Here is a 26,353-nt window from a genome sequence, read left to right as displayed (position 1 = left end):
TTAGATCCTTGGCCCTGTTATAATAGTTCAATATAAATGTAATAAAGTGTTATTCAGCAAAAAAAAAACATAAAAGCATCAATACATTTGTTACAAATTAAGATCAGATTTTAAAATACAGTTCATAAGTAACAATGTATTTGCCTAGCAGCGTCCATGGGTTCTATGTGATATTTCTGCACACTGAAGACCGATTACAAAAAAGACTGATTTTATTAGGCCGATTTTGTGTGACCTTCAAACCGGAGGGTTTTGTTGAAAATCAGGGGGTATCACCCCTCAACCCCTTTTTTCTGTCCTGTCTCTTTCCTTCCCCCACGCAAATCCATCCTCGTGTTCCCACCCTCACCATGGACACACTAAGAGTCACAAACATTCACACAGACTCACATTTACCCACTCTCCCGCCCCCTCCCTTCTCTGGCACACACATTACTCACACACAGAGGCACACAGCCACACGCACAGAGGCACACACACACACACACACACATGAACAAACCAAAAACACTTACCCGAGACGCCCATGTCTTCCCTCTCCAGTCCCAAACTCGCATGTCAGCGCCTGCACACACTTTAAATCTTTTTTTTAATGTGGTTAAGTGAAATAGACTTTTTCACTTAACACCGGATCCATGCTTACGATGACATAACCTCACTTTACTGGAATATACACGTATCTGTCTTGTTATAAAGAACTCAACAGTAACATGCTCCAGTGGAGGCAGATGAAAACAAGTTGTGTGCAAGTGGGAGGCTGCCTTTGTAGTTCCGGGGCGTAAGTGGAGTCAAACGTTTCTTCATTCAGTGTTCCTTAGTGGGCGCTGCCTGGGCTCCACCTTTTATCATTCTGTACTCTGGCAACGCAAGCCTGCACCTTGACAATAATAAAAACAATAGTAATGATACACGTGTGCTTTTATAGCCCTATAGCAACGTGTTATTGTTGCCACATTTTAATGTCTCAGAAGCATGAAAAAGTAAATCGGCCCTGCCATGTACAGGCTGTTCTCATGTCAGATGGCAAGGCTTTACTCGTCTGCTGCCCGCCTGCCCTGCACTAATATCTACATCTGACTCCAGTTCCAAAGTCATATAGTGGGCATTAGGGTCAAATGTAAACGGTTAGAACTGCTGAAGCCTGACATCGGATTGACAGGAAATTAAGATTGTGCAGATATTGTAAAAAGGACCATGTAGAAAGTGCCAGACACTTAGTGCAAACTGGAAAGATTATAAGGGTCTACGTAGGACATTTCCGAGCGAACATGGGAGAGTGGAAAGCGCCGACATAGCTCACGATGAACTGGGACGAGATACATGAGTGCAAATGAGCCGTTTGTGGAGAGAAATACAACAAATACTATGTACGATGGGATAGGTGATTTAGGGAGAGTAATACGGCAGATATTTGAATGAATATACTAATATTTAGAGCACTAAAATGTACATTTGTATTGTTGCTATTTCTTTTAATAACAGTAAGCGAGAAAGTATGAAAGGATGTTTTATTATGGGCATTATACAGACACCAATGAAAATAAATATATATGTGTATAGTGGACATTAATCAGGAAAGAAGCCAGATATGGGGAAGCACTAAGCCCAGGCCTTCATTAACTAATGTGTACAAGTGATGGCAAAACTAAACAAGCAGGTTCAGGACGGAACTAAAAGTTCTGAGAAGAGCTATTCTTCATGGTGGGGTAGTGCTTAAGGACCACTGGACAAAAGAAAGCGCCTCATTGGAAAGTAACGTTTTAAAATAAAATGTTCTCCTAGTTTTCAGTAAGTCTGGGGCAGCTTTCTTCCATCAGAACCACACAATAACTAGTGAGCTTATAGTCTCAGGTTTTAAGGGGTTGTGCACCCCGTTTCTCACAGTTCTCGACACCTCTTCGCTGTGGTTCTCAGTGCTAGGTTTTAATGGCTCCCACGTCACGTTTCTGAAAGTTGTCTGGTCTCTTCTCTTTAGTTCTCGGTCCCAAGATTTCAGTGTCACTGCACCCTTTTCCCCACAGTTCGCGGGGTATTTTCTCCATGCTTCTCTGTCCCAGCTGTGTACTTGGAGCCTGTGGGTGGTTTCTGTAAATGGGCTGTGAGGTACAGGCCTTACAGGATGGATTGGAGGAGGGGGATGACAAGAGGCGGCCTTAAAGCAGGTATAGGGTTCACACTATGTCCCTACCTGCCCCCTCTCTCTCTATGTTCTGATCCTCCAGCCGCCTACAATCTCTCACTCTTCCCCAGCATCTCTCCATCATTTTCAGGTCCACTACATTCTCTCTAACAAAATTCCACTCCACTCTCTACTCCCTCCTCCCCATGTACTTTACTGGTCCTCGGGTTCACCTCTTCCTTCTAATACCTCCTTCCCTAGTTCCTTAACTGTTCTCCCCTTCACCTCCTCAGTTTCTTCTACTACTCCTCATTCACCTCCTTGAAATGATCAAACAAGTCTGCTTCACTTCTTCCTCTCACTTCCTATTTCACCTTCCTGAGCTTTCTCCATCCCTCCACCTCTATTAGCAATTCCTCTCCCCACTCTACTTGACTTTTCTCTATCTCCTTTTCTTTTCTTATCTCTCCAAGCACTTTCTTCAGGTACCAGCTGTCTATTCTCCTTCCCAAATTCTTTAACCGTTTCAGTACCTCAGTCAAACCTTTGGGAACCTCCCTTACAACAATTCAGGTTATTTCATTCTCTTCTATCTTCCCTTCTTCTTCACCCCTATGGACACCTTCTCACATAGCCAGTAAGATTCCACAATTCACTTCTACCCCTTCTTCCCTCCACTCTCTGGGCCCATGTCCTCCCAACTTCCTTGACGTTTCTTTTCCCAGCCCCTGGTTCTTGCACTTTCCAGCACGCTAGATTCTTTATTCCCCACATTCAGGGCCTGTCTTTCCCCAGCCTCTGGGGCTCTCCCAGCAGCTTCTTGTCTCCGTGTTACCCCAGTTTTCTATGTCTCTCTTACAGCCTACATTCTCCTGCTCTCCCCAGACTCCAGGTGCTCTGCTCCTGTCTCCTATCTCCAGCTCCTTCTTCAACTCCTTTAACTGATCCTTCTCCTACTCCTTATCTTCACCTCACCATCCAGCTCCAAATAAGTGCTGCATCTTGATACCTCCAACTAACAACTTTGTCCCTGAGTCTTTATAGGGCTTTTGCCCTTCTTTTCAGCCTCTCCCCCACCACCATGGTGCAATGGGACTCAGGTGTGGTAGATGGGATGGGTATTGGCTTTTGGGCTCCAACTCTGGCGATGGTTTAGAACACTGGCATAGGATTTCGGATCGGCTAATTCCTCCCGTGGCTTCCAGTCTCCATCTGTGTAAAGGGAACTCATGTGTGCTGGTTTGATATAGGGAACATGCAAGTCGTAGTACCTAAGTGGGTCTCTAGTATCTGCTGGACATCAGCTTCAAGAACCAGGTCTGCCTTATCGGAGTTCCTAGCTCTTCTTTCAATTGATGTCACTGAAACAGGGACTGGCTGACCCTTTCTGGGATGCCCTGTCCTGGTTTATGCCCCATCCTTCTTTGTGAGCGGTTCCTGCACCCGCGCAACAGGAGCTGAGTATGCAGGCACTGCCAATTCTGCGGGAACGCTGCTCCTCGATTCTCTTAAAGGTGCTCTAGTAGCACAGTGACAAGCCCCTGCCTTCCGCGCATTGAATGGTGGGAGCAGCTCTGCGATCCTCCCAATGCTGCCTCAGTCCTAGCATCATGTCGCTGGTGGCAGCACCTGGCCCCCTTGATGACCCTACCATCCACCAACACGATCAGGCAGAGGACTTCCTCACACCAGCCACCAGTATGTCGCACATATATGTCTTTTTGCCATTGTGATCTTTGTGAGCCCATTAAGTGATCTCTTTTCATAGCCCTTTCAATGGTATGAATTTGTCATTCCTAATCACTAACCCTTTTTTACGTTAATTTAATTGGATACATTGTTTAGGGGTGTGAATATGATGAGATCATGTTCTCCTTTGCAAGAGCCCCACATTAAATGCATCGCTTCGACTGAAGAAGATTTCTCAGCTTTCCCTACATATGGACCTTCTGTTAGTGCACATGCAAACCAACATTTCTTTTTTGATTTTGGAGTACCTGACTGCTGAGTATGTTGGGACTTTGGGGCCATAGACATTTGAGGCTATTTCTTCAAATTACATATATCATTATCTTGCCTTAAAGTCCTGGTTAAAGAATGGATTTGCAATTTCGCTGTTCCTGCATTCAAGCAGTTTTAAGTATATGTAACATGGATATGGTTAAATCAGAACCACAGTCAGCAAGCGCGCTCACCTTGCTCCCTTCGCTCCGATGTTGAAGAAAGATTTTTGTGGAAGGCTCCCTGTTTGTTCACTGTAATGCCAGCAGGGGAAACATTTCAGTTTACCAGCTAGTAGTAAGGCATATAAAGTCACTGCCCCCTCAGTTCTCCACATGCACACAGCACCTCATACCTTACTCACCAAGGCTCAGTGATCACTAACCACTATTAAGTGGCAAGTGCAAATTGTGGCACATGCTGCAGGTATGATGTATTCTTGGTTGTCTCAACGATTGTGCTGTGCGAAGAAGCTTCCATCGGGACACCCATTTACTTGCCGGTCAATCTGCTTATTCCTCACACCATTGCACTTTTTGTGTTATGTTACAATTCCACAAGCCGTTGATCTAAAAACATGCTGCTAGCACATTTATTGGACTAAGAGTTGTTAGATGCCCTGTTATCTTTTTGCAATACTATTGTTACTTCTGTGCTAGCCAACGAATGGGCTGCGAGTCAAGCTGTAAGAACTTCAAATATTTTTCTTCTAAGATGCGGATACCCATCCAGAGCCCTCCAAAGCAACATGTTTCTTGCATAATCGCTGCCACTTGGCACTGCTTTTGCATCCACCAAAGGCCTGCTCTTCCTTATGTTTTTGCTGTTTGGCCAACTTAATAACTGCAGCTCCCCTTCCACTCCTCATCTGGAGAGACATCCTAAGTAGACAGGAACGTCTTCTAGGAAAGTTGTTAATCCACTTCATTTGATCGGGTAACCCAGAACGTTATAGGTGTAAAGACACTGCCTACGTACAGGGTAATGTAAATATATATACAGAAAAAGGCCGCGTGTTGGAAAAGAGTGCCAACAATGCACAACAAATAATTCAGAAATAATGTATTCAAGTATACCAAAAAAATGGGGGGAAATAAAATTACACATCAGTGTAAACTTTACAACACATAGTACATTTTATTAACTTAATTGATTAAACACGACAACACTGAATTCAGTTGTCAAAATCACAAAACAGAAGTGTCCAAACGTACACACTTTTTGTATAGAGGAGATCCTATACTCTAAAGTAGAAACTTGTGTTAATTACACTGACCCTGTCTAACCTAATGTAAATGTTAGAGGTACTGTATATGCTGTTAATAGCATGAATGTCAATGCACAAACGTATTATGGCATACACCCAACATGTTTCTGTCATACATGCTAAAATTCTCAACATTCTTCAGGGGTAATGAATAAACAATATGTCTCCTGCTCAAGATCAAGTTCTTCCTATTGAGTACATATTTATGGCACCAACGATCTTCAACAAACTTCTTGACACTTTGTTCTATGTGAATGGATATAATATCACTGATCTGAGCCTCAATGGTAGATGATCACACAACTATGGACCAAAACCAAAAAATACTAAATAAATAACTAGACACTCCACAACAACCAATTCAACTTATTCCTAAACTTTCAACAAATGTATACATTCAAACACCTTCTCACAAGACCATACCTGAACTTATTGATAATTCAGGAGAGTCCATACACCAAAAATTCGAAAGCACATTGAATGTGTCAATTTCACAAGATCGTGATCAGTCTAAAACACTAGCACAATTCTATGAAATAGAAAAAAACAACATAAGCACTAAATGCGGAGAACCATGAATTAGTAGCCCACCAAGTGACTATTAAGGGTAATTTAAAAGAAATGAAAAGGTGGGAATTGTGTCAATGGGAAAAACAACACTGCCGTGGGAGAGCATTAGTACACAATCCTTATGCCTCCACATTCGAGACTCCAAATCTGAACACATACGTGATGTTTAAAAGCCTGTGTCACTAATCACCAACAAATAGATGATGTATTCTAGAAAACGAAATGAACTGTTTTGCAGTTAGGCGCGACATAGCGCTATCTTTGCTTGGCGTGTATTTCGGTGCATTCACCTTTACTCTGGACTATTTGTTGATGATCAGTGACACACATGCATTTAAACACCACGTAGGTGTTCACATCTGTCATGTTTTATCAATGAAGTACATAAAATGTACTATGTTTTGTAAAGTTTACACTGATGTGTGATTTTATCTCCCCCCCCCTTTTTTTAGTATACTTGAACACATTATTTGTGAATTATTTGTTGGGCATTGTTGGCACTCTCTTCCAACACTCTGCCTTTTTCTGTATATGTAGGTGTTAATCCACGCCTTCAAGGTGAATCCGACCTCTCAACAACACCAAAGGCAGACCGTCGCTGCAAAAACAAACGACTTTGCACGATGGAATGTCTTCTAATGCGATAATGGTCCTTGACCACTGGAAAACAGGAGATGAATGCCAAAGTACCATCGTTACTGCTTGTTCGCGTTGGGTCGGATTATCGCCAACACCCAACACTGTGACAGCACTGTGATCTAAATGGTGGCAAAGGTTTTACACTAGGCTACCCATGACACATAGTATAGGTTTGACTATACTCTGATGTTGGGACGTAAAAAAGAACCAAAGAAACCTGCCTGAGAAGGGGAAGGGGAACACTCCACCAAAAGGGAAAACAATGTCATTGCCCCCAAGAAAGTCTTCATCCTTGCAGAGGGTAAGATTTATTTTTTTATTTTATTTTTTTACATTTATATAGCGCACAGACAGCCCAGGGGCATTATGGCGCTGTTACTTGCAACAAGCTTAGTTACATATGCATAAGTTACAACATTGGAGTGCAGAGATGTAGTACATGTCATATATAAAAACGAGCATGGTTAGCAAATCCATCATGGCAGGGGTGTGGTGATCAGGCGAACAAGGTGGTTTTCAAGGTTTTGCGGAAGGCGGTGAGTGAGGGTTCAGCTCGCAGAGCAGTGGGGAGGGCATTCCAGTGCAGGGCAGCTAGGTAGGGGAAGCTGGCACCACCTGCTCTTGCTCTTTTTACCATGGGTACGGTGAGAAGGTTAGCATAGGGGGACCAAGTTGGTCTTGAGGATGAGGCCAGGTGGGTCCTTTGTGATAGGTGTGCTGGTGCGGCGAGGTGAATGCATTTGTGGGTGAGCGTCAGGGCTTTGAAGATGATCCTCTGTTTTATGGGCAGCCAGTGGGAGGCTCTTCTGGCGGTAGTGATGTGATCTCTTTTGGAAATGCCTGTGCTGCACGTAAGGCATTGTTTTGAATAACTTGCAGTTTCTCAAGATTTTTTGTGGAGGTCCCTAGGAAGAGAACATTGCAGTAGTCCAACCGTCATCCAGTAATAGCTCTTGCTATATTGGTGCAGGTGTCATTGGAAAGGTAGGGTCTGACTGTGTTGAGGAGTTTGGCATGGTAGGCAGCTGAGGAGGCAATAGAATTCACGTGTCTGGTCAGATCAGGTAGAATCAGGTAGAGTCTCTTTCCTGTCTCTTCCACTACCTACAGATGCTACCTGGGCTCCAGCAACAGCGGTTAGAGCCTCAGGGGACTTTGATAAAGGAATGTGTATGTGCCCACAACCCTGGGAAATGTTGAAAGGACATTTAAACACCCCCCCATATCCACGAAGCATCACATTTTGGAAGTCATTCTCGTTTGAGGGATCTCACCTGCGTTTGTCTCAAATCTACTCTCTCAACAAACTCTTGCTTTTCAGGTGAATTACCCCCAGAAAACCGTTATCAGTCGCCAAAGAACTCTCTACGTTGACTAAAATGGGATCCCGTCCAAACATTTTATTTCAGCTTCTTCTCTTTCTCTGCATAGTTTGCCAGCTGTACTGCCAGGCACATGACATTAACATGAAGTTTATTCATATTCTTTAGTAGCAACATCTAGAGCCAGCCCGAGGCATGGGCAGTCTGTGCGATGGCCCAGGGTCCCGCTGTCAAAAGGGCCGCACAAGGCACCAGTGTCTGCCTCAACTGCTGTGCAGATGCCATGTATGAAGCTTGCATGAGGCCACGGTGTCACCTCCCATGAGAGAGATACCGTTTCCCAGCGGCCCATCAGATGCTGCAGGCTCTTGACTGCTTGTCACTTTCTTTCTTCAAGCAGCGCATTAAAGTGGGGGTGATTTACAAATGATGGCCCATTTACGAGACCATTGTTTTTGAAGGAGATGCGTGTAACCTTTCTGTGTTAAGAAGTGCACATAAGCATTTTCCTTCTGAAAGCACACACAAAGCACCAGTTAACTGCCTAAATCTACAGGTCAATTACAATATAACAAATTAGACTGTTTTAAATTAGTTTACTTTCAGATGTTCATATTTAATGCACCAAAAAGAGTTCATTTGGTAGAATGTGATATTTTCATCACATCATATATGAATCCTGCATTTGTCAAATACTGAAACACAAACAGGTAACCTTTTCACACAATACGGACCTGATTCACAGAGCGTTTTCCCATGGGGTTGTACCATTATAAAACGCTTCTGTGAATCAGGCCCTTAAATGTTGTTATACGTCTTGAAGATACATGTTCAAAACTCAAAGGCCATTTATTTGCATTTTGCTAAACTGCATTCTGGTATTTGTAGTCTCCCAGTCAAGATGGAGGAGTAATGCCACAATTGTACACTTTTTGTTTAACATATTTCTGTAATGATTGATGTATTTGAGTGGGTATCTTACTATGGAATGTGTACTCTTCATTTCATATTTATAAAGCAGAGTATTGTTGAAAGCCAGTAGTGGGGTTGAGGAGGGCGTTTGATGAGAGGGCGAGTGAATCCTAAATATTCACCCAGCTCAGCAAGAGAGGTTGAAATCCTGGAGACTGGTGCAGTTATTTTTCCCTGATTGTGGCCATGTGCTGCTTTTTCAGAGGGCGTCTGCAAACCCCTTGGATGATTTTGAGGTCGGCAAGCTTGCTCAAGCATTTGGCTACTAGTATTTCAATGACTTTGTCATGTTTCCAGTGCAGACACCTACCCACAAGATGCATAAAATGATCATCAAAGTACATGATCGTATTTGGATTTTGTTTGCTCGGGAATATTTCACTACATATTGCTGGGTTAAACAAGTGAGATCCTTTTATTCTCTGACAGTATTCAATGAAAAATTTCCTCTTTCATGTTATGTTTCTGTTGTTGATTACTTTTTTTGAAAGGCCAATGCTCTTTTATCCGGTGCACTTTCTTCTACGGGGAAAGGTCAAGTGAATTACATTTGTATCTTTCACTTTGAGATATGTTCACTTACTGTACGTATATTCTTGAGTGCCAGCTTTTGATTTTTGCTATTGGGACAAATGTTCCCACACCAAATGAAGCACCGGAGCAGTGCTCATCCCCATGTCAAAACACCACATTTTACAATACATGTTGCTGCAAGAATGGGAATGAAGACAGATGATTTACAGGAAGGTCTAAATCTATAACATCTCCGCAACAGTCTCTAATAGTTGCTATTATTTTTTTTACAGTCAAAATAATCCTTATCTATAGCTTCTGAAATAAAAGCATATTGCTAATTTCAACAATATGCCCAAATATACACACAATCAAAACAAAAACTACTGTGAAACTTCTGCAAAAACAGCAATTAGTTTCAGTTAGCAAAACACAATCACCATATTTTTGCAATGCCTTCCACAGATAGTGTTTTTAAAGCAAAGTTTCAAAAGACCGTTTGAAGACAGTATTTATATCAATTACATCTGGGAAGAGATGTGTCCAAGTTCCTGAATTGTAGACTGCTCTCAAATCCAGGGTTCACCAGTTAACCAAAGTGAGTGCTCGTGGAATCTTATCACACCATGCTTTATATGCCAAAATTAGAAGTCTGTACAAGGTATTCAGTTGTCTGGTACTTCAAACAAATGCCTCACTCCTGATATTGCTGCATATGTAAATGTTAATATTGACAGTTCATATACTGGACGTCACAGTGTATTTGTCTACTACCTTACACATAGCAAAATGTTTTTCATTTATCTTCCCATGATACCTTTTGCGTACTAAAGACTCACTCTGTGATATCACTGATGTCACTATTGATGCAAATTAGGGTGGCCCACACATCTTTTGTTGCCTAGAGACCCGAAACTCCTAGGGCCGGCCTTGCCAACATCTGAGGGGCCCCTACCAGTACTGGAACTGTACCAGGAAGCGTCTTGGAGAAGTCATTATAGAGCGAGCCACTGTAGATCTGAAGAAAGGTCAGGAGCCAGAACTACCTGCAGATAAACCTGATGATGGAGCAAAAGTGCAATAAATGCAGAAGGGCACAGAGATTGGTAGTGGCGGACATTGGGAGACTGCTTGCAATGCAGAAAATTGTCATTTGGGTGCCGGCAAAAGAACTCTGAACCTGCAGGGATGCCCCAGCCTCCTGGAAACAGAGGATTTACGATGAGCTATTAGCACACGTCCTGCCTTCTACTCTATATCTTTAGGTGTCATGGCTACACTGTGCTTCCGGTGTGTACATCCCTGTGCCAGCTCAACAACCTGCCCACTCTGCATTAATATCACCTGACTGGACCCACTGGAACCAATGCATCACCCCTTTATAGCTCACTCCCTATGTGCACCAGAAGGCTCACGGTTCATAGGTGATCACCCACAGACTTGCAGGAATAACATGAATGTGTTCTTGAGAAGAGCAAAATGCAGCCCAGGCCCCCAGTGGCATGTCACACAGTCAACTCCCAGACTTTCAACCTTTAACATATCACACTGGCATTACTACCACAGCCCAAACGTCACGCCCACCCAATTGAATATCCTCACAAATCAAATTGAAACTATTGTGCATCCATGCCAAAGTAATGGTATTTGTATATTGCAAACAGCTTGTCAAGTCAATAAATGTAATATAAGCTAAACTTAACTGTGTGTCATCTGTCTGTAACCATAAGGGTCAAGAGTCAGACATGAAGAAAATTAATCAAAAGCCCATCCTTTGACTTTAAACATGGGCATCAAAATCACCAAATATCTAAACATACAGGAGCTTATTTTGCTCCAAACAGTAATTTGGCGACTGGGAGCCATAACGCGTGGGCATACACTTAAGAGGCTGCCGGCTGCCAAATTCTGGACATTTGAATGGTGTAGTGCACATGTGCATAGCAAAAGGCAGCGTACATGCGCCACTTTTCGCCCTGCGCATTTTGCATTCCGCGTGGCTAATGAGTAAATGCTGTTTACCATGAGAGCATGGTAGGCTGTGTTTACAATTACAATTAAATGCTGCCTACGATGAGAGCATAACAGGCAGCATTTAGTTGTATACAAAGGATTGTTCAGACACCTTTGCGCTGTGGATTAATTTCATAAAAAGGGACAGAAATGTAATCGTAGTATACATCCACTGTACACCGATCTTGTAATAAATGCAATTATTATATACAGTTATCCAAAAACCTGAATCACAATCGAATCATTAGCAAAACAACACTCCCATAACTGGAAAGATAAACAAAAAAAATCACATAATCAATCAATTGGATTCCTCTGAACAAAGCATACCCAACAATAACTCATCGGACAGCACGAGCAAACTACAAACATTACAAAATAACACTCTCAGAACAGCACTTAGCATCCCGAGGAGATAACACATCTCAGAGACCAGAAGAAAATGCAAGTGGTTTTCCATTAAAGATAGGATCCACTTCAAAATTGTTTCTATTACACATACATGCCTCAACAATGCCTCCCCGCAGTACCTAAGAGATAGGATTATCAGAAATACATCCTTAAGGCCCACAAGGTTTGCCAACTCCTACTGCATCATAGCGCCCAGATTTAACCTGAAGAGGGCAGGGGGTACTAGCTTCCCAGCTCAGGCCGCCCGACTCTGGAATGCCCTCGCTATCCACCTGCGAACTGATCAGACTTTCCAAAGCTTCAGAGTAAAGCCCAAACAATGGTTAACCTTGCATGATAGCTAACCTGCCCCTCCTATGTCAGCTTTCCTACACAGCCACCACACTGTGCCTTGTACTATTTATTATCCTGTACTCACATGTTTCTATGCCTCATGTCCACAATGCTAACATCTGCTACTTCTTGTTATGTTACTGTTATTGTTTTCGTTATTGCAGGCCTGCCACATGCGACTCTAATTCAGTATGTACGTGTAACTATAAGCTTTGTATGATGCGCCCAGATACCCTTGGGCACGGTGCGCTATATAAATAAATAAATAAAGCAAACAAACGTGCCAATGTTTCGCCCTACCAGGCTTTGTCTAGGTTTCTGACAGAACTAATTGTTAACAGCCAATTAATATCAACCCTTGGGTACATTTGCATCAAATCATTTATCTGAGAGAATTATGAGGGAGAAAGAGAGAAAAAGGAAAAATAAATATATTATTAAAGTATGATACATCATTAAGCAAATTAATATCATATTTACAAATTATAGGTCCATCTTCCTTTACACTGTCATATGTTACTTTTGGATGTAGTTTAGACAGTGGCCGCTCCTTGAACACATGAATATAACCGTTTGAGCATTCCAAGTCACAGGTAGATCTACCTTTGCACTATCATTTACCACTGTGGATCTGGCTTTGGACAGCAGCCATATTCCCATCCCATCAACACTCGGCCAGAGAGTAGCTACATTCTAAAGTCTATCAACCAAGGTGTACACTATTTTCACACTTATGGACTTGTATCAGTGTGTCATTCAGGAACTCTCTGTACCTGCAATTATTGCTTGTATTTAAGATATGACCTTACCCAATTTTAAGGTACTTATTGAAGTGCTAAGTAAATGAAATGTTACCTCTTTTCATAGGTTAGTCACCAAAAGATTGTGTTTTCAAAATGTTGTTTTGATCACTATCCTCTTGTGGCTTGATACTCCTTATCAATTAGTTACCTAAACAAAGTTTCTGAAACCAACAGACTCTAAGGTTAGAACAAGTTTATTAACATTCAATTTTTTTTACATACAACTCATATATGTTGGTTCTTAAGGAACCCCTGTACCTGTATTCATTGTTTGTGTTAGAGATATACCTATACCCACATTTATAAGGTACTCGTTAGAGTGCTGAGTAAGTGGAATCTACCTGTATTTGTAGCTTAATCACCATAGGGTTATATTTCCAACGTCTTGATTTACTCCATTTTCTCTTGAGGCTTGAAACTCCTTATCAGTTGGTTGCCTAACCAAAGTTTCTGAAACCAACAGAATCCAAGATAAATATACATAGTTGATCCCCTAAAATGATCTATCACAATGATGCTTTCATAGTAGTGTCCTTTAATCAATAAGTCTCAGCTTGAACATTTAGATATGATGTTTCCATAACTGAAAACAATGTTTCCGTATTTTCTTTCTTTTTTAGATAATTCACATCCAATGATATTTCAATGCTCTCCTGATTAGGGTAAATGAGAAAAAAAATAGAGAAATGCAGTTTCTGATATTTGTAAGCATGAGTAGCATTGCAAAGAAAAGGGGGTGCAACCTTGCTCTTATTCCTACCTGTTTCAATGTGTCTCCTCGAGCTGAGCAACTTATGTCTTGTGCTCCATTTAGTTCCTTTGCCTATTCATTTGGTGTTTGTGCATCGGCTTATGCGCTGTGATGTCATAACGCTGCGTGATTACGTCACTATGTAATTAACGTCATGACATCATTGCCGTCGTGACGTCACCAACGGCATGGGCTTGAGATGCCCACCTAGGTACTGAACAGGTTATAATTTGAAAAAGTAAGACACTCCACAAATATAAAAAATATAAATTAAAAAAAGATGTATTAATCATTATATAATAATGTAAATATTGTCAGACTGACGCTAAGTTTAAACCAGCAATAAAAGCTGACTCATAATAGAGAATAGAGAAACTGAAAATCGTATCAGTAAAGCCAAAATTAAGGCCCCCTGTGGGTTCAATTAAGTGAAGCAATGTAAAATGAATGAGGACCCTGGAATGGGGTTCACACCTGAGAGGGATTAATGCACTTTATCCATGTGACGATATTACCATCTGATTATGGATTTTGCTCCAACAATTGTTTACATAGACATTGATTCCTATAGCTATAAATCTAATATCATGGGAGTCCTAGATTATACTTCCTACAAATGAGGTATCCTTCTCTTTGTCCATTTATGGTATAGTATCATCCATCCTGATTTTTGGACCTCATTACATTGCTTATAAGAACAAAAATAAGGAGTGATATCACCTACTGTCTGAACGCCGTCCAATGGTACTGGACACAGGGCCCAGCCAGCACCAGATCCTTACACGCAATACATGATCCTATCAATCATGGTACATGCTGACATCTCACTAAAACTGCTTATTGCTCATCCAGAGCTGGCAAAGAAGAAGGTGTATGTGATGGACTGGATTGACACCAGAACTTTGTGTCTAACTTATAAAGACTTTGATCCTACAATCTTTGGTCCAAAACGCTATAAAAACATTGTGTCCTATTTGCTTTTAGCACCATCTGCTGCTTTAAGATCTGCGATTCTTCGCTTAAGGTTTAACATCTGGCCTACCGGTGAGGTCAAAGCAAGAAGGAAACAAATTGCTTCTGACCATAACTGGTGCCGGTTCTGTAAAAATGTTATGATTGTGGAATCCCTTCAACACTTAATACTGGATTGCCCTGCACTTAGTACACTAAGAAAATTGCACTTTGTTAACCATTTTGCATACTTTGCACAACTCGACCCAAAAAATAGATGGGTCGCCTTGGCTGCTACTGATTGTATGAGTATAAGAATTACAACAATCAATTTTTTACAGGCCTTCAACATAGAATGATGATGATTGTATAATATGAATTGATAAAGATTTTGGCTGTTTTATTTGGATTTTTATGTTTAAGAATTTTCTAAATGTATAAATTGAAAAAGTTGATATAAATTCAACTGTATTCAATAATAAAAAAAAACAAAAAAAAAAAACATGATCTATGCTATTACATTGAACCTCCTCCTCATAAAGTCTAGGAATCTGCAATTCCTATAGAAATATTTCCATCTCAGTATCCTTCTTCATCCCAATAATGGTACTGCGTTATCTACACATTAGTCTGGATTCTTCCTGCCTGAGGCTTCTTTCACAGTCCCCGAGTCTGTAGCTTGAGCGGATATGTTTCACTCCAATGAACTTCATTTCTTCCTTGTTATCCATCTGATGCCACTTATCCCAATGTTCTTGTAAGGGCAGTCTTCTCCCTGTTGTGAATGACATATTTAAGTGCCCTCTCGATGCGGAAGCGAAGTTCTCTGATAGTTGAGCCAACATACATTTTATTACAGACACATATGATAATGTAAATGACATATTTGGTTGTAAAATTGATTAGATCCTTAATCTCAGTGGTATGTTTATCTGGTGTCACATATGTTTGCACATTATTTAAAGCATATTTGCACATTGTACAGTTCATGCATTTATAGAAGCCTTTAACTGGCTTGCCACTTAGTGCACCTCTCTGAGTATGATCCACATTACTCGCCATATAGCTTGGACTTAAAATGGTTTTCAGCGTAGGTGCCCTAGTATACACAAAGTCTGGTTTTGTACCAATATATTTGGACAGCACTTCATCCAATTTCAAAATTGACCCGTGTTTTTTGAAAATTTTGTAAATTCTTAGATTGTCTTTTGAAAACTGGGTGATCATGCTGATCTTAGTTTCTTTTTCTGATATTTTGGTTTTAGGCGTGAGAAGCAAATCGCTATTTACTTTGTCTGCCCTAGTCTTGGCCTTATTGATAACATCCTTATTGTAGCCTCTTTGTAGGAATCTGTCCTCTATAAGTGATTTCTCTACAATATAATCACTATTTCTACTGCAGTTCTTTTGTGACAGCTATCAGAGTGTAAGATCGAATTCACTTCAGTTTCTTATCTACTATCACATTACTAACTTTGACAGTTACCATGAGACTATGCCACGCTCTGTAAAGCACTTCATGCCATAGTAAGGCCACCTCACAGGACTATGGAGCATGGACAGAAGCTTCTAGGACCAAAGCCAACAAACCTGAAACCTAGTGCTCACAAAGATCAGCACTGAGGGACCCCTGATGAAGGAGAAGTACTCTAATGAAGGAGAAAGACTGATAAAAAAACTGTGACATGAGACTGTGATGATGTTAGACTTTGAAAAAGCAGATGGAGTGCGACCAAAGAGTAGAACGGTAACAAAGGACTATGATGCAGGATAAAGACTGCAATGAAGGACTGTGACAAAGGTATGTGATGAAGAAGGACTGTGACAAAGGACTATGACAAAGAAGGATAAGTAGAATGAAGCACTATGATGAAGAGAAGGTCTATGATGAAGCGCTGTGTGAATTAATGTAAAACAAGAAGGACTGAGATGAAGAACTGGGAGAAAGAGGAATTGATGTGATGAAAGAGGGGGCTGTAATAAAGGACTCTGAAGATGATCAAGGACTGTAATGAAGCATTTTGACAAAGTACAAGGACTGTTACAAAGGAGATGTATTGTGACAATAGAGAAGAGGGACTGCGATGATGAAGGACACATCTTTGATGAAGGACTGTGAGGAAGGAGTAAGGCTGTGATGCAGGTGAAGGACTGCAAAGAAGGACGGTGAAGACGAAGGACTATGATGCAGGATTGAGATCAGGAAGAGGGACTGTGACAAAGAAGAAGGACTTAGATGAAAGAGCTGGACTAGAATGAAGCACTATGATGGGGAAGGGCTGTGATGAAGACGAACTGTGAAGAAGGGTTGTCACAAAATTGGATTGTGATAAAGGACTGTCATGAAGGACAACTGTGAAAAATGAGAAAGACTACAACAAATGACTGGTGTAGGAAAAAGACGTTGATGAGGTAATTTGGCAAAGAAGGACTGTGTCATAGAAGAACTGCAGCAAAGGAGAAGGACTGTCAAAAATGACTATGACAAAGAAAATGGACTGTGGACAAAGAATGATTGTCATGTAAGAAAGTGGAAAAGAAGGACAGTGACAAATAAGAAAGACTTTTGCGATGTAAAAGGACTACAACAAAGGAGAATGAATGTGAAAAGGAGGCAGGCTAGAATGAAGAACCTGATGGTGAAGGACTGTGACAAAGAAGGACTGTTATGGAGAACTGTGGCAAGTGATAAGGAAGGACTGCTGAAGATAGACTGTAAGCAATTGCTATGGTGAATGAGAAGGACTATGATAATGAAGGGTTGTGGCAACTGGGAAGGACTGTGATGAAGAGGAAAGATGGATAAAGAAGAAGGACTCTGATGATGGACTGCGACACATTAGAATGGTTATGATGAAGGCAATAGACTTTGATGAAGGACTGTACAGAAGAAGAAGGAATGTGCTGAAGATGAAGGGCTTTGCCAAAGGAGAAGGACTGGGACAATGGACTGTGCTGAAGTAGAAGGACTGTGGTGAAGAACAAGACCTATACAAAAAAAACAGTCTTTCTTCAATTCTCCCATTCTCATTGTCCATGATAATCTTAACTGACATCTTCAAATCATATTCATAGCACACCCTTTTTTAGGATTCATCCATGGTAGGTCATGACATCATCACAAAGTTACATATTCACATAAAACCATCATTCATTACCACAAATCCCAGCTGGTCTGAGAATTCTTAATCCTAAATGTAATTAGCACACGTATTGCACAGATACTTCAAACGACATGAGAGAGAGCAGAATAAACAGGTTTCCTTTGAGCTTTTGATAGCCATCTCTTCCACTGTGGATTTACTGGTATTATTGGAACATTCTAATTTATACGACTACCAATTCAACACACATGGCCTCTAGCCAAATCCTAAATAACAATCAATACACTGGGAGTTCCGATCACTCTGGCCTTGAGCGACACTTCACTCCATGTTTATATTTGGTCAAAAACAAATAGCCTTAACCATCTGTCAAGCTCCCATGCATTTAAAAGAGATTACATCTGCTTTGTGTGAAACTACCAGGCCATAACCCCTTGATGGTTTGTTTGCTTAGCTGACCATCTATAAAGGTCGTACTTACTCATTTACCATTCCTCTGGTCTCTGAAACTCTGCAAAACCAGTTTCTCAAAAGTCACTTTAAAATTTACCTTGTGAAACTCTGACTGCCGCATTTAATCCATTCATAAAAAAGCCCCGACATTTAGATTTATAAATTCCCTGTGTATGTATCTCAGTGTACATGCATATGTCATGTTTTCTTCACAGTGGGTTCTCTATGACCAGTCCCCTTGCTTGCATGCGCATTATGAAAACTCCTTGTTGCCCATTTTCTAGACACTTCATAGCACATTATACCTGGATCGTGTTGGTATTTCTCTTGGCAGTTTTGGCATTTACATTTCTACGCGCGTGCACATCTGATGGGTATCAACTTGAACATAAAGTAACACTTAAAGTAACACATCACATTCAAATTTAAGTACACTGGATACATAAAATAAATTTCAGTCTTGCACTATCTTTGCTAAACCCCCAATCACAAATATGGTGCTTGCAACATGAACCCCTCATCATCATTGGGACCTTTCCTGACCACCCCAACATTTTTGCCATTAGTTAATTCTTTAACTAATAAAACATATCCCTGTTCATTAAAAACATCTTCTCAGGGATAAACCCTACATTCATCTCATATCAGTCTCAATATGGGCATACTCCTCTGCTGAACATAACCAACTCGACCACCCACCATTTACACAATCTACCCACTGCTCCACACAATCATCCCAACTTGGTGGAGGCCAAAAAACAGCTTCAATCTGAGTCCCCATGTGATATAAAATGGTAGTGGTTCTAGCTTTGGGCAGGGTCACAGTCATAATGGGAGCTGCTTTTGGTACCTGGCCAGAACAACACCATAATATCATTTGACAGGAACAACCGAAAATAAAAAAAGACAAAAACAGGTACTACAATTCTCACAGCTAGGCTCATCCAAGGTGGCATCCAAGAAAAAAAGAGAGCCCAACCAAGGGTGATTTGTGATTCCTGCCTCATTCTCCATAATCACTCTGAGCTTATGGAAGGTGGCAACAGTCTGAGTCAGGGACCCATTCTCTGAATTATTTGGAGGCACAAAAGTACAGCACATGCTCCCTATCTTCTGGTAGACCCCTCCTTCCATGGCTGTTAGGCGGTCGAGGATATACCTATTTTGTAAGATGATAAGCCTCAGGCCCTGTAATTCTTCCTAAATGGCACTGAACACTGATTCAGAAGAATTGACAAACAGCAGCAGTTCATATTAGGTCACCTGGAGCCACTTGGCATTTGGCGCGGGTTGGACTCCGGGCACCAAGAGGGATGTGAAGAAGGTCTCTATGCGACTAAATAGCCGGTACTGTTCAGGAATGTTCAATAAAGCTTTTGATGATACCGCTGATATGTAATTGGACCGCTTGGTCCGCCGCAATAGTCCCTCCTTTCTGTGGTCAAACAAAGTCATTGATATGTCCATATGTGGTGATACAGGGGACGCAAGGGGCACAGGGGACCAAGGGGGCACAGATGTGACTTTAGGCATCATGTGGGCCAGGACCAAATGTTCTTCCCAAATGACAAGGACAGGTAAATGTAACATGGTGAAACTGCACTTACCTTGCCAGGCTGGAGGGACCGTGCCATAGGCTTAAAACACAGAGAAAAATTGATGCATGTCTGTATCCTAACAGGTTTCTCTGGCTGCTTCAGTCATGTCAGATGTTGTAAATGTCTTTGCCATACATTTCCACTGCTTCTTCTGAGAATGTCCTCATTCCTCCAGCTATGCAACTCTTCATCCCTTGCTCCCATCGGTTATTGGTAATAATAGCCCCTTCTAAACTCAATTGGACTCTTTGCATACACCGAACATTCCTCTGCTCTTTACGATCTGTAGCTGAACATTCTATGGCAACAGGTAAAATTGATGCTTTGACTAATCGCCCCTGGACCTTGCCTCAGACCCTGCTCAAAGCTAAATGCACTAGACACAGTGCATCTGCTAACTATATTTCATTCAGAATAAACACCGTTGGGACACCACAAGTATAAGAGATGAGAGAGCAAATGTAGCAAAATCCTACAGATGCCTCCAAACCCTCCCCATGTGGCTGTACCATACATTGTCTGCTGCAAAGACATGTGCTTCTACTATTGGGTCCACATTTTCACTATCCTCATTATTCAGGAAATCAACATTAATATTCCTTTCTGGCCTCAATCATATATCCTCAATTTTCACGAGACTCGATACATTTAAACTATTCATATCCACAATGTTTGCCATCTCTGAACAGGATGAAAAAAGAACCAAAAGAAACATAGACACAATTATTCTAATATACATTGTAAATTAAACGTTCTTATTCTTTTTAAAACAAAGAAATTCAGCTACTGGATCTCTATCCGCTACTCCCTTTAGCACTGGAATGAACTGCAAATCCTTAGGGCATACTTAACTTTGAGCCTGCTCCTGTGCTGGTGGAGGGGTGTCGTTATCTCTTTGTATATCACTGATATGCACCCAGCTCTTGTTGCCCTTCACCTTCACAGCAGTCAGAGCTGTGTAAATCACCCGGTGCAGCCCATGAAAATGCTGCTCATTCCAGTGGCGTACGAATGTCCGCATGTAGATCCAGTCTCCCAGAAGCAGTAGTTGCTTGTTCTGATCTTTGGTTTCTTTGCCACATTCTCCTGTAGTCTGTTGATGAGAAGACACGACCTGTAAAGATATAATCTTGACACTTTTGGTTAAAGCCCTAAGGAACTCCCTAGACTCCTCACCTGGGACCTCTCTGTGGTCTTATGTGCATCAGATTCAGTGTGGGCAGGTGAGAGCAGTGTGTGTAATCCATGCCCATCACACTGACATGAGGGATGAGGTGGTGCTCTTTCCCTGGCTGATTACTCAAATAAAACAACACCAAAAGCAGGCAGTGCAACCATGATTTTCTTAAATCGTTGCACATCTTGGCCATCCGAGCCTTAAGGACCCTGTTTAACCTTTCCATGATCTTGTTGGCCTGCGGGTGGTACACTGAACACAACCTGTGCTTGATTCCCAAGAGCGAAGTAATTACTGAGAATAAAGTATTAAAAAGTGGGTTCCATTGTCGGAACTCAAAACCTTACAAATTCCCCACTGTAAAAATACCTCCCTCACCAGAAATGTTGCTGCAGGCGTAACATCGGGTTGTGCACAGGGACCAACCTCAAGCCACCAGGAGAAAGGACAAACTATGACAATAAGATACTGGTAGTTATTGCATTTCATAAGCATATTAACACATTCTATTTGAAGCTCCTGAAATGGCCCAGAGGGTATCGACAAAATTCCCCTTTCTGACCTCATGGTGTTTCCAGGATTGAATTCCTTAAAACTACTCAGTTTCTTATGAATCTACTTATATGTTCCTGGAGGTTCGATATAAACTATTCCTCCTGGAGCTCTTCTCAAATTTGTCTTCAAGAATTGTTCAACAAGAAATGTAGTTGCTCTAGAGCCACAAGAAGCGGTTCTACCTTCCCCACCACCTCCTATCTCCACAGCAAATAGGTGGGCAAAAGGAAACGTCCTCTCTTTGCACAAAGCTCCTGTTCCGATTTAGGTACCTTTTCTTGCATCTCTATGATTTGGAGTATCAGGACTGCAGTATAGGGAGCTGGCAACGGCACCTGCTGGGAAAGAGCTTCCATTTTCTGGGAATCTGTAAGTGGCAGATATGTTGCTTCCCTCGCCGCCCTGTCTGTGGCATCATTGTCAAGTGTTATGGAGTTAGTACGATTAGTATGTGCAGCTCATTTTATAATCCCTACCTCTGTGGACAGGGCTAATGCTTCGATTAGTCTGGATAGCAGTACAGCATGCTGGACAGGGCTCCCGTCAGATATCCTAAACCCTCTTCACTGCCACCTTGATAACCCTGAATGCACAGTGGCGGTTAGATACATAGAGTCAGAATAAATAGTGACTGCCTTCCCCTTACTCATTTCTACTGTCTCTATAAGTGCCACTAGTTCTGCCGCTTGTGCAGAGTAATGCAAAGGCAACCGTTTCTAAGTCTGACCTGGAGTTCCACATCCACAAGGCCCACAACGGCTGCACCTGTATGCCTCTCACCAGTGTCCTGATTGATGGCCGAAGGTCCATCAACAAAATGTACCTCACCTCCCTCCAAAGCATCCTCCATAACACTTGTCCTCTCTTCCTCTTCTCCCTCATAGGTTGCACAATCATGGACAATGTCATCAGGTTTCACTGGCTTGTCTACAAATGTCACATGATTGACTAGGTGACACTGTACGGGATGTGTAGATGCATTCAACAAGATAAGCTCATACCCCAAGACTCTTTGGTTCGTCAAAGTCAACTTGGATTTTTCTAAGATCGGAAAGACTGCATGTTCCACTAAAAATGTCACCGGGTAACCCATGGTAATGGCTGAAGACTTCTGAATTGCAAATGTCGCCGCCACTAAAGCTTGCTCAAAAGGGAACTGTCCCTACATCACTGGATCTAGAAGTCTGCTATAGTATGTAAAGGTTTATGGCCCAGCGATGTTTGCTGGGTCAGGGCCACTGTAATCACCTGCCCATTCAAGTGAGAAAACAAATAAAGTTGTTTCTTGTAATTCGGGGTTGCCAACACTGGAGTGTTGCTGATCACGGCCTTGAGCTCCTGTAGGCAAGTCACCATTTCTTCAGACCATTCCATCAGAACCTTCACCTTCTGTGCTTCCTTAAATCCCTGCAGTAAGGGCCTCATGTAACTAGAGCAGTCAAAGATCCAAGATCTACAATAGTTACAGAGTCCCAAAAACTGATGCATTTGTTTCACTGTGACTGGCTGAGGCATATTCTGAACTGCAGTGGTTCTCTCTGACACTACCTTCTTTCTTGCAGTCGATGTCACTTGCCCCAAATGTACTACCTCTGTCTAGCAGTACTGCAATTTTTATTTGTCCACTTGTACCCCGTCTTTGCAAGCAGGGTGAGGAGCTTTATTGAATCTCCTTGACACTGCTCTTCTGAAGTGCTACAAACTAGCAAATAGTCCATCTACTGGATTTACTAGACACGTGTTAATTCCCCAAATGCATCAGAACCACCCTTTTGAAAACACTGAAAGATTCACAGTATCCCTGGGGCAACCTTTTGTGCTCAAATCTCTGACCATGATATCTAAACGCTGGGAGGTACTGAGAATCAGGATATAAGGGGACTGCGAAAAAGGCATTTTTTAAATAGATCACGTAAAGTGGGTCGACCCAGTAGGGATATTACAGAGAATGGTGGCAGGATTCAGTACCACCGGAAATTCTGCCTCAACAATATTATTCAGGGGGCACAAATCCTGCACCATCCTCCAACTGGACCCTTTGCCTTCTTCACAATGTAGATGACCGTGTTACATGGGGACACAGAAGTTTGTATTATGCCTTCCTTCAACAACACCATTATGGTCTTGTAAATCCCTTCATTTGCCTCTCGAGACATGGGGTACTGGTTAATCCATGCTAATATTGCACCAGGTTTCAAATGTATCCACACTGCTCCAACACATTTTAGCAGTCCCACATCATGTGAATTTCTGGTCCATAAACGGTCCGGCATCTTTTCCAAACCCTGCTTTCAATGTGGCGATGTATTTCTAATGATGAGCATGGTCTGTGGTACTTCACTGTAGTATATTGCTATCTGGGAAGGCTCCCAAATCTCAAAAACCATCTCTCCTGGGTCTTCTGTGTCTTCAAACAATTGCTCGACGGACACGTCCCTTAGTGATAAGGTTGGATCGATGTACAGAACTGTGTGCCCTCTCCACCTTCCTTATCTGTACCTGAGAAAACCACCCTGTTTTTCTTGATCGCTACTGCCTCTAGGAGAATCATAACAATGGTGCTTGGTGTTACCTCCTGCGGCACAACAGGACAAAACAAAAACTCAATCAGTACCCGCCATGTCTGATCTCTAATTCCCGGGACCAAACTCAAAAAAGCCATTACCCCATAAAGAAGCAAAGTTGAAGGCACCGGCACCCCCCTTATCGTGTTGTCACTACAATACACATGCAAACACGCTGCTTTCCTTACCAGATACAAACCTGGAGTCGAGTATTCTATACCTTCCGCTATGAAAGCAATCGACATTCGAAGCTGTCTTAAGCGATCTCTACCCAAGAGATTTGCTGGGGTATCTGTACAATACAACAAAAGAGTAGATACGTTTTGGGTACCTACCTTAATACATAGAACTTCAGTATAAGGAACTGACAGGATAGCCCAAGAGAATACCTCTGTGTCATTGTTTTGCCTAACAGGGGGAACTCACTGATGCACAATTTTGTAGCCCCTGTATCGACCATGAATAAAAACGTTTGGTCACATACCTGCACACCTGTCTGGAGTTCCTCTTCTGGATCAGTGGTAACAGACAGGACTGTACACATCAGAGATCCCTGTGGGCTGTCCCACACTTAGTACATATTATCACCAGGGAGGGAAAAAAGATTCCCTTCAAAAACACTTGCTCCTTTGTAAGGCGTTACTGTTCCTTTGGGTAAAGGATTTTTATCCCATGTCTGTACCGGTTCCTTTGCTGGCATGATCGGTGGGAGCCCATAGGTATGTGCAGCCCTAGTCACTGGGTTCTGTTCAAACCATACCTGCTGCGATTGCACACAGCCTGGGGCATATGGCATGGTCGGGGATTGCATCTGCTGAGCTCCCAACGGAAACTGAGTTGCGCCCGCTTTTACTGCAGCTTCCCCCATATCTCCCCTGCAACTTACTATAGCCATGCGAGTACCACAGCGTGTCCTGAGACCCCATGGTGTACTCTCTGTCACTGCTACTGGAGCGGGAGGTGGGGATGCTACACCCTGCTCTCCCTGCTCAACATCCGAGTACCATTCCCCTTCATCTCCTACCCCTGTTATCACTTCCCCTGACACCTCTACAGGCACAGAATCATTCTCAGTACTGCCATAGGGTGCCCGCTCCCAGACTCCCTGCTTGAATTCTGTACCCATGGGAATATTCCTGTTATCCAGGTCCACATTAACCTCATTGATAATCGATTTATCCAGCCTAACAAGAACTTACCAATGCCTCCACCCTCCTTTCTCTACATCCTTTGTCTGTCTATTTGCTTCTTCCCACGCTTCATCTCTCTGCTGTTATAACAGTTCTACCTCTTCCTTAGCTAGTTTGAGTAAATGGAGGTTCGAACTCAGTGTCTGTATACCACTCCGCAGGTGATAAAGGATAGCACCCATATGGGGGGAGTGCAGTAGGAATGTCTGCACCCTTCTTTTTTGGCCATTGCTCTGAGACTTTAAAATTATGGGCCTTCCCACCTTTTTCATACATTTTTCATAGCTCAAAAATGTTTAACCGCTTCCCTAACTTTGGACCCTAGTGTCTTGTATATAAAAATGTATGCAAGTTTTCCAATATCTCCTTATCAGAATTGAGTATTTTACCCTGATTTTCCCATAGCCATTCCCGATGGTATTTTGAAATCTTCACCGTATAGCCAGGAAGTACCTGACACAAATGATTCAGCAAAATCTCCATACTCAACCAAATTTACCCAAACTAATTTCACCCAATAAAATAACACCAAAACCGAACCTGCAGCACAACATATCCACCCAATGGCATACTCCAAGAAGGTATATACGGGTGGAGTTATCATTATATGCCACTTCACCTATAGGTGAGGGGTCCAGTCAACCAGACAAGCAAATTGAAGGGTATCAGGACAAACCTCACAATGGACGTGCTGGTGCAAGATACCACTTCACATCTCTAAAATAACAAACTAAGTAAAAACATATCCCAAGGATTTACAAGTAAAACAGTTCACTCACTCCTTCAAAGCATTCACCCTTTCAATCCCTGTATCCTCAGCTAACTCCACGCACACACTCCAACTCTACCCTTACCAAACCCCTTAAATCAAAGAAAAACCCTCTTTTCCCCCTATTTCCCCTCTTGCTTTATCCCCAAAAGGGTACTCATGTGAACCTGAAGCGCTCCGATTTGGTGATTTGTCCTGCACAGCTGGACCACAGTACCACGCCCCCAGGGAACAGATAGGCCTTTAACCAATATGGTGCCCTTACACCTCTCTTCTTC

This window comes from Ambystoma mexicanum, chromosome 6q (genome assembly GCF_040938575.1).
Source record: "Ambystoma mexicanum isolate Mex_15411 chromosome 6q, UKY_AmexF1_1, whole genome shotgun sequence".
NCBI classification, from domain to species: domain Eukaryota; kingdom Metazoa; phylum Chordata; class Amphibia; order Caudata; family Ambystomatidae; genus Ambystoma; species Ambystoma mexicanum.
The sequence above is the reverse complement of the archived record's forward strand: the minus strand, read 5'-3'. Positions refer to the sequence as shown.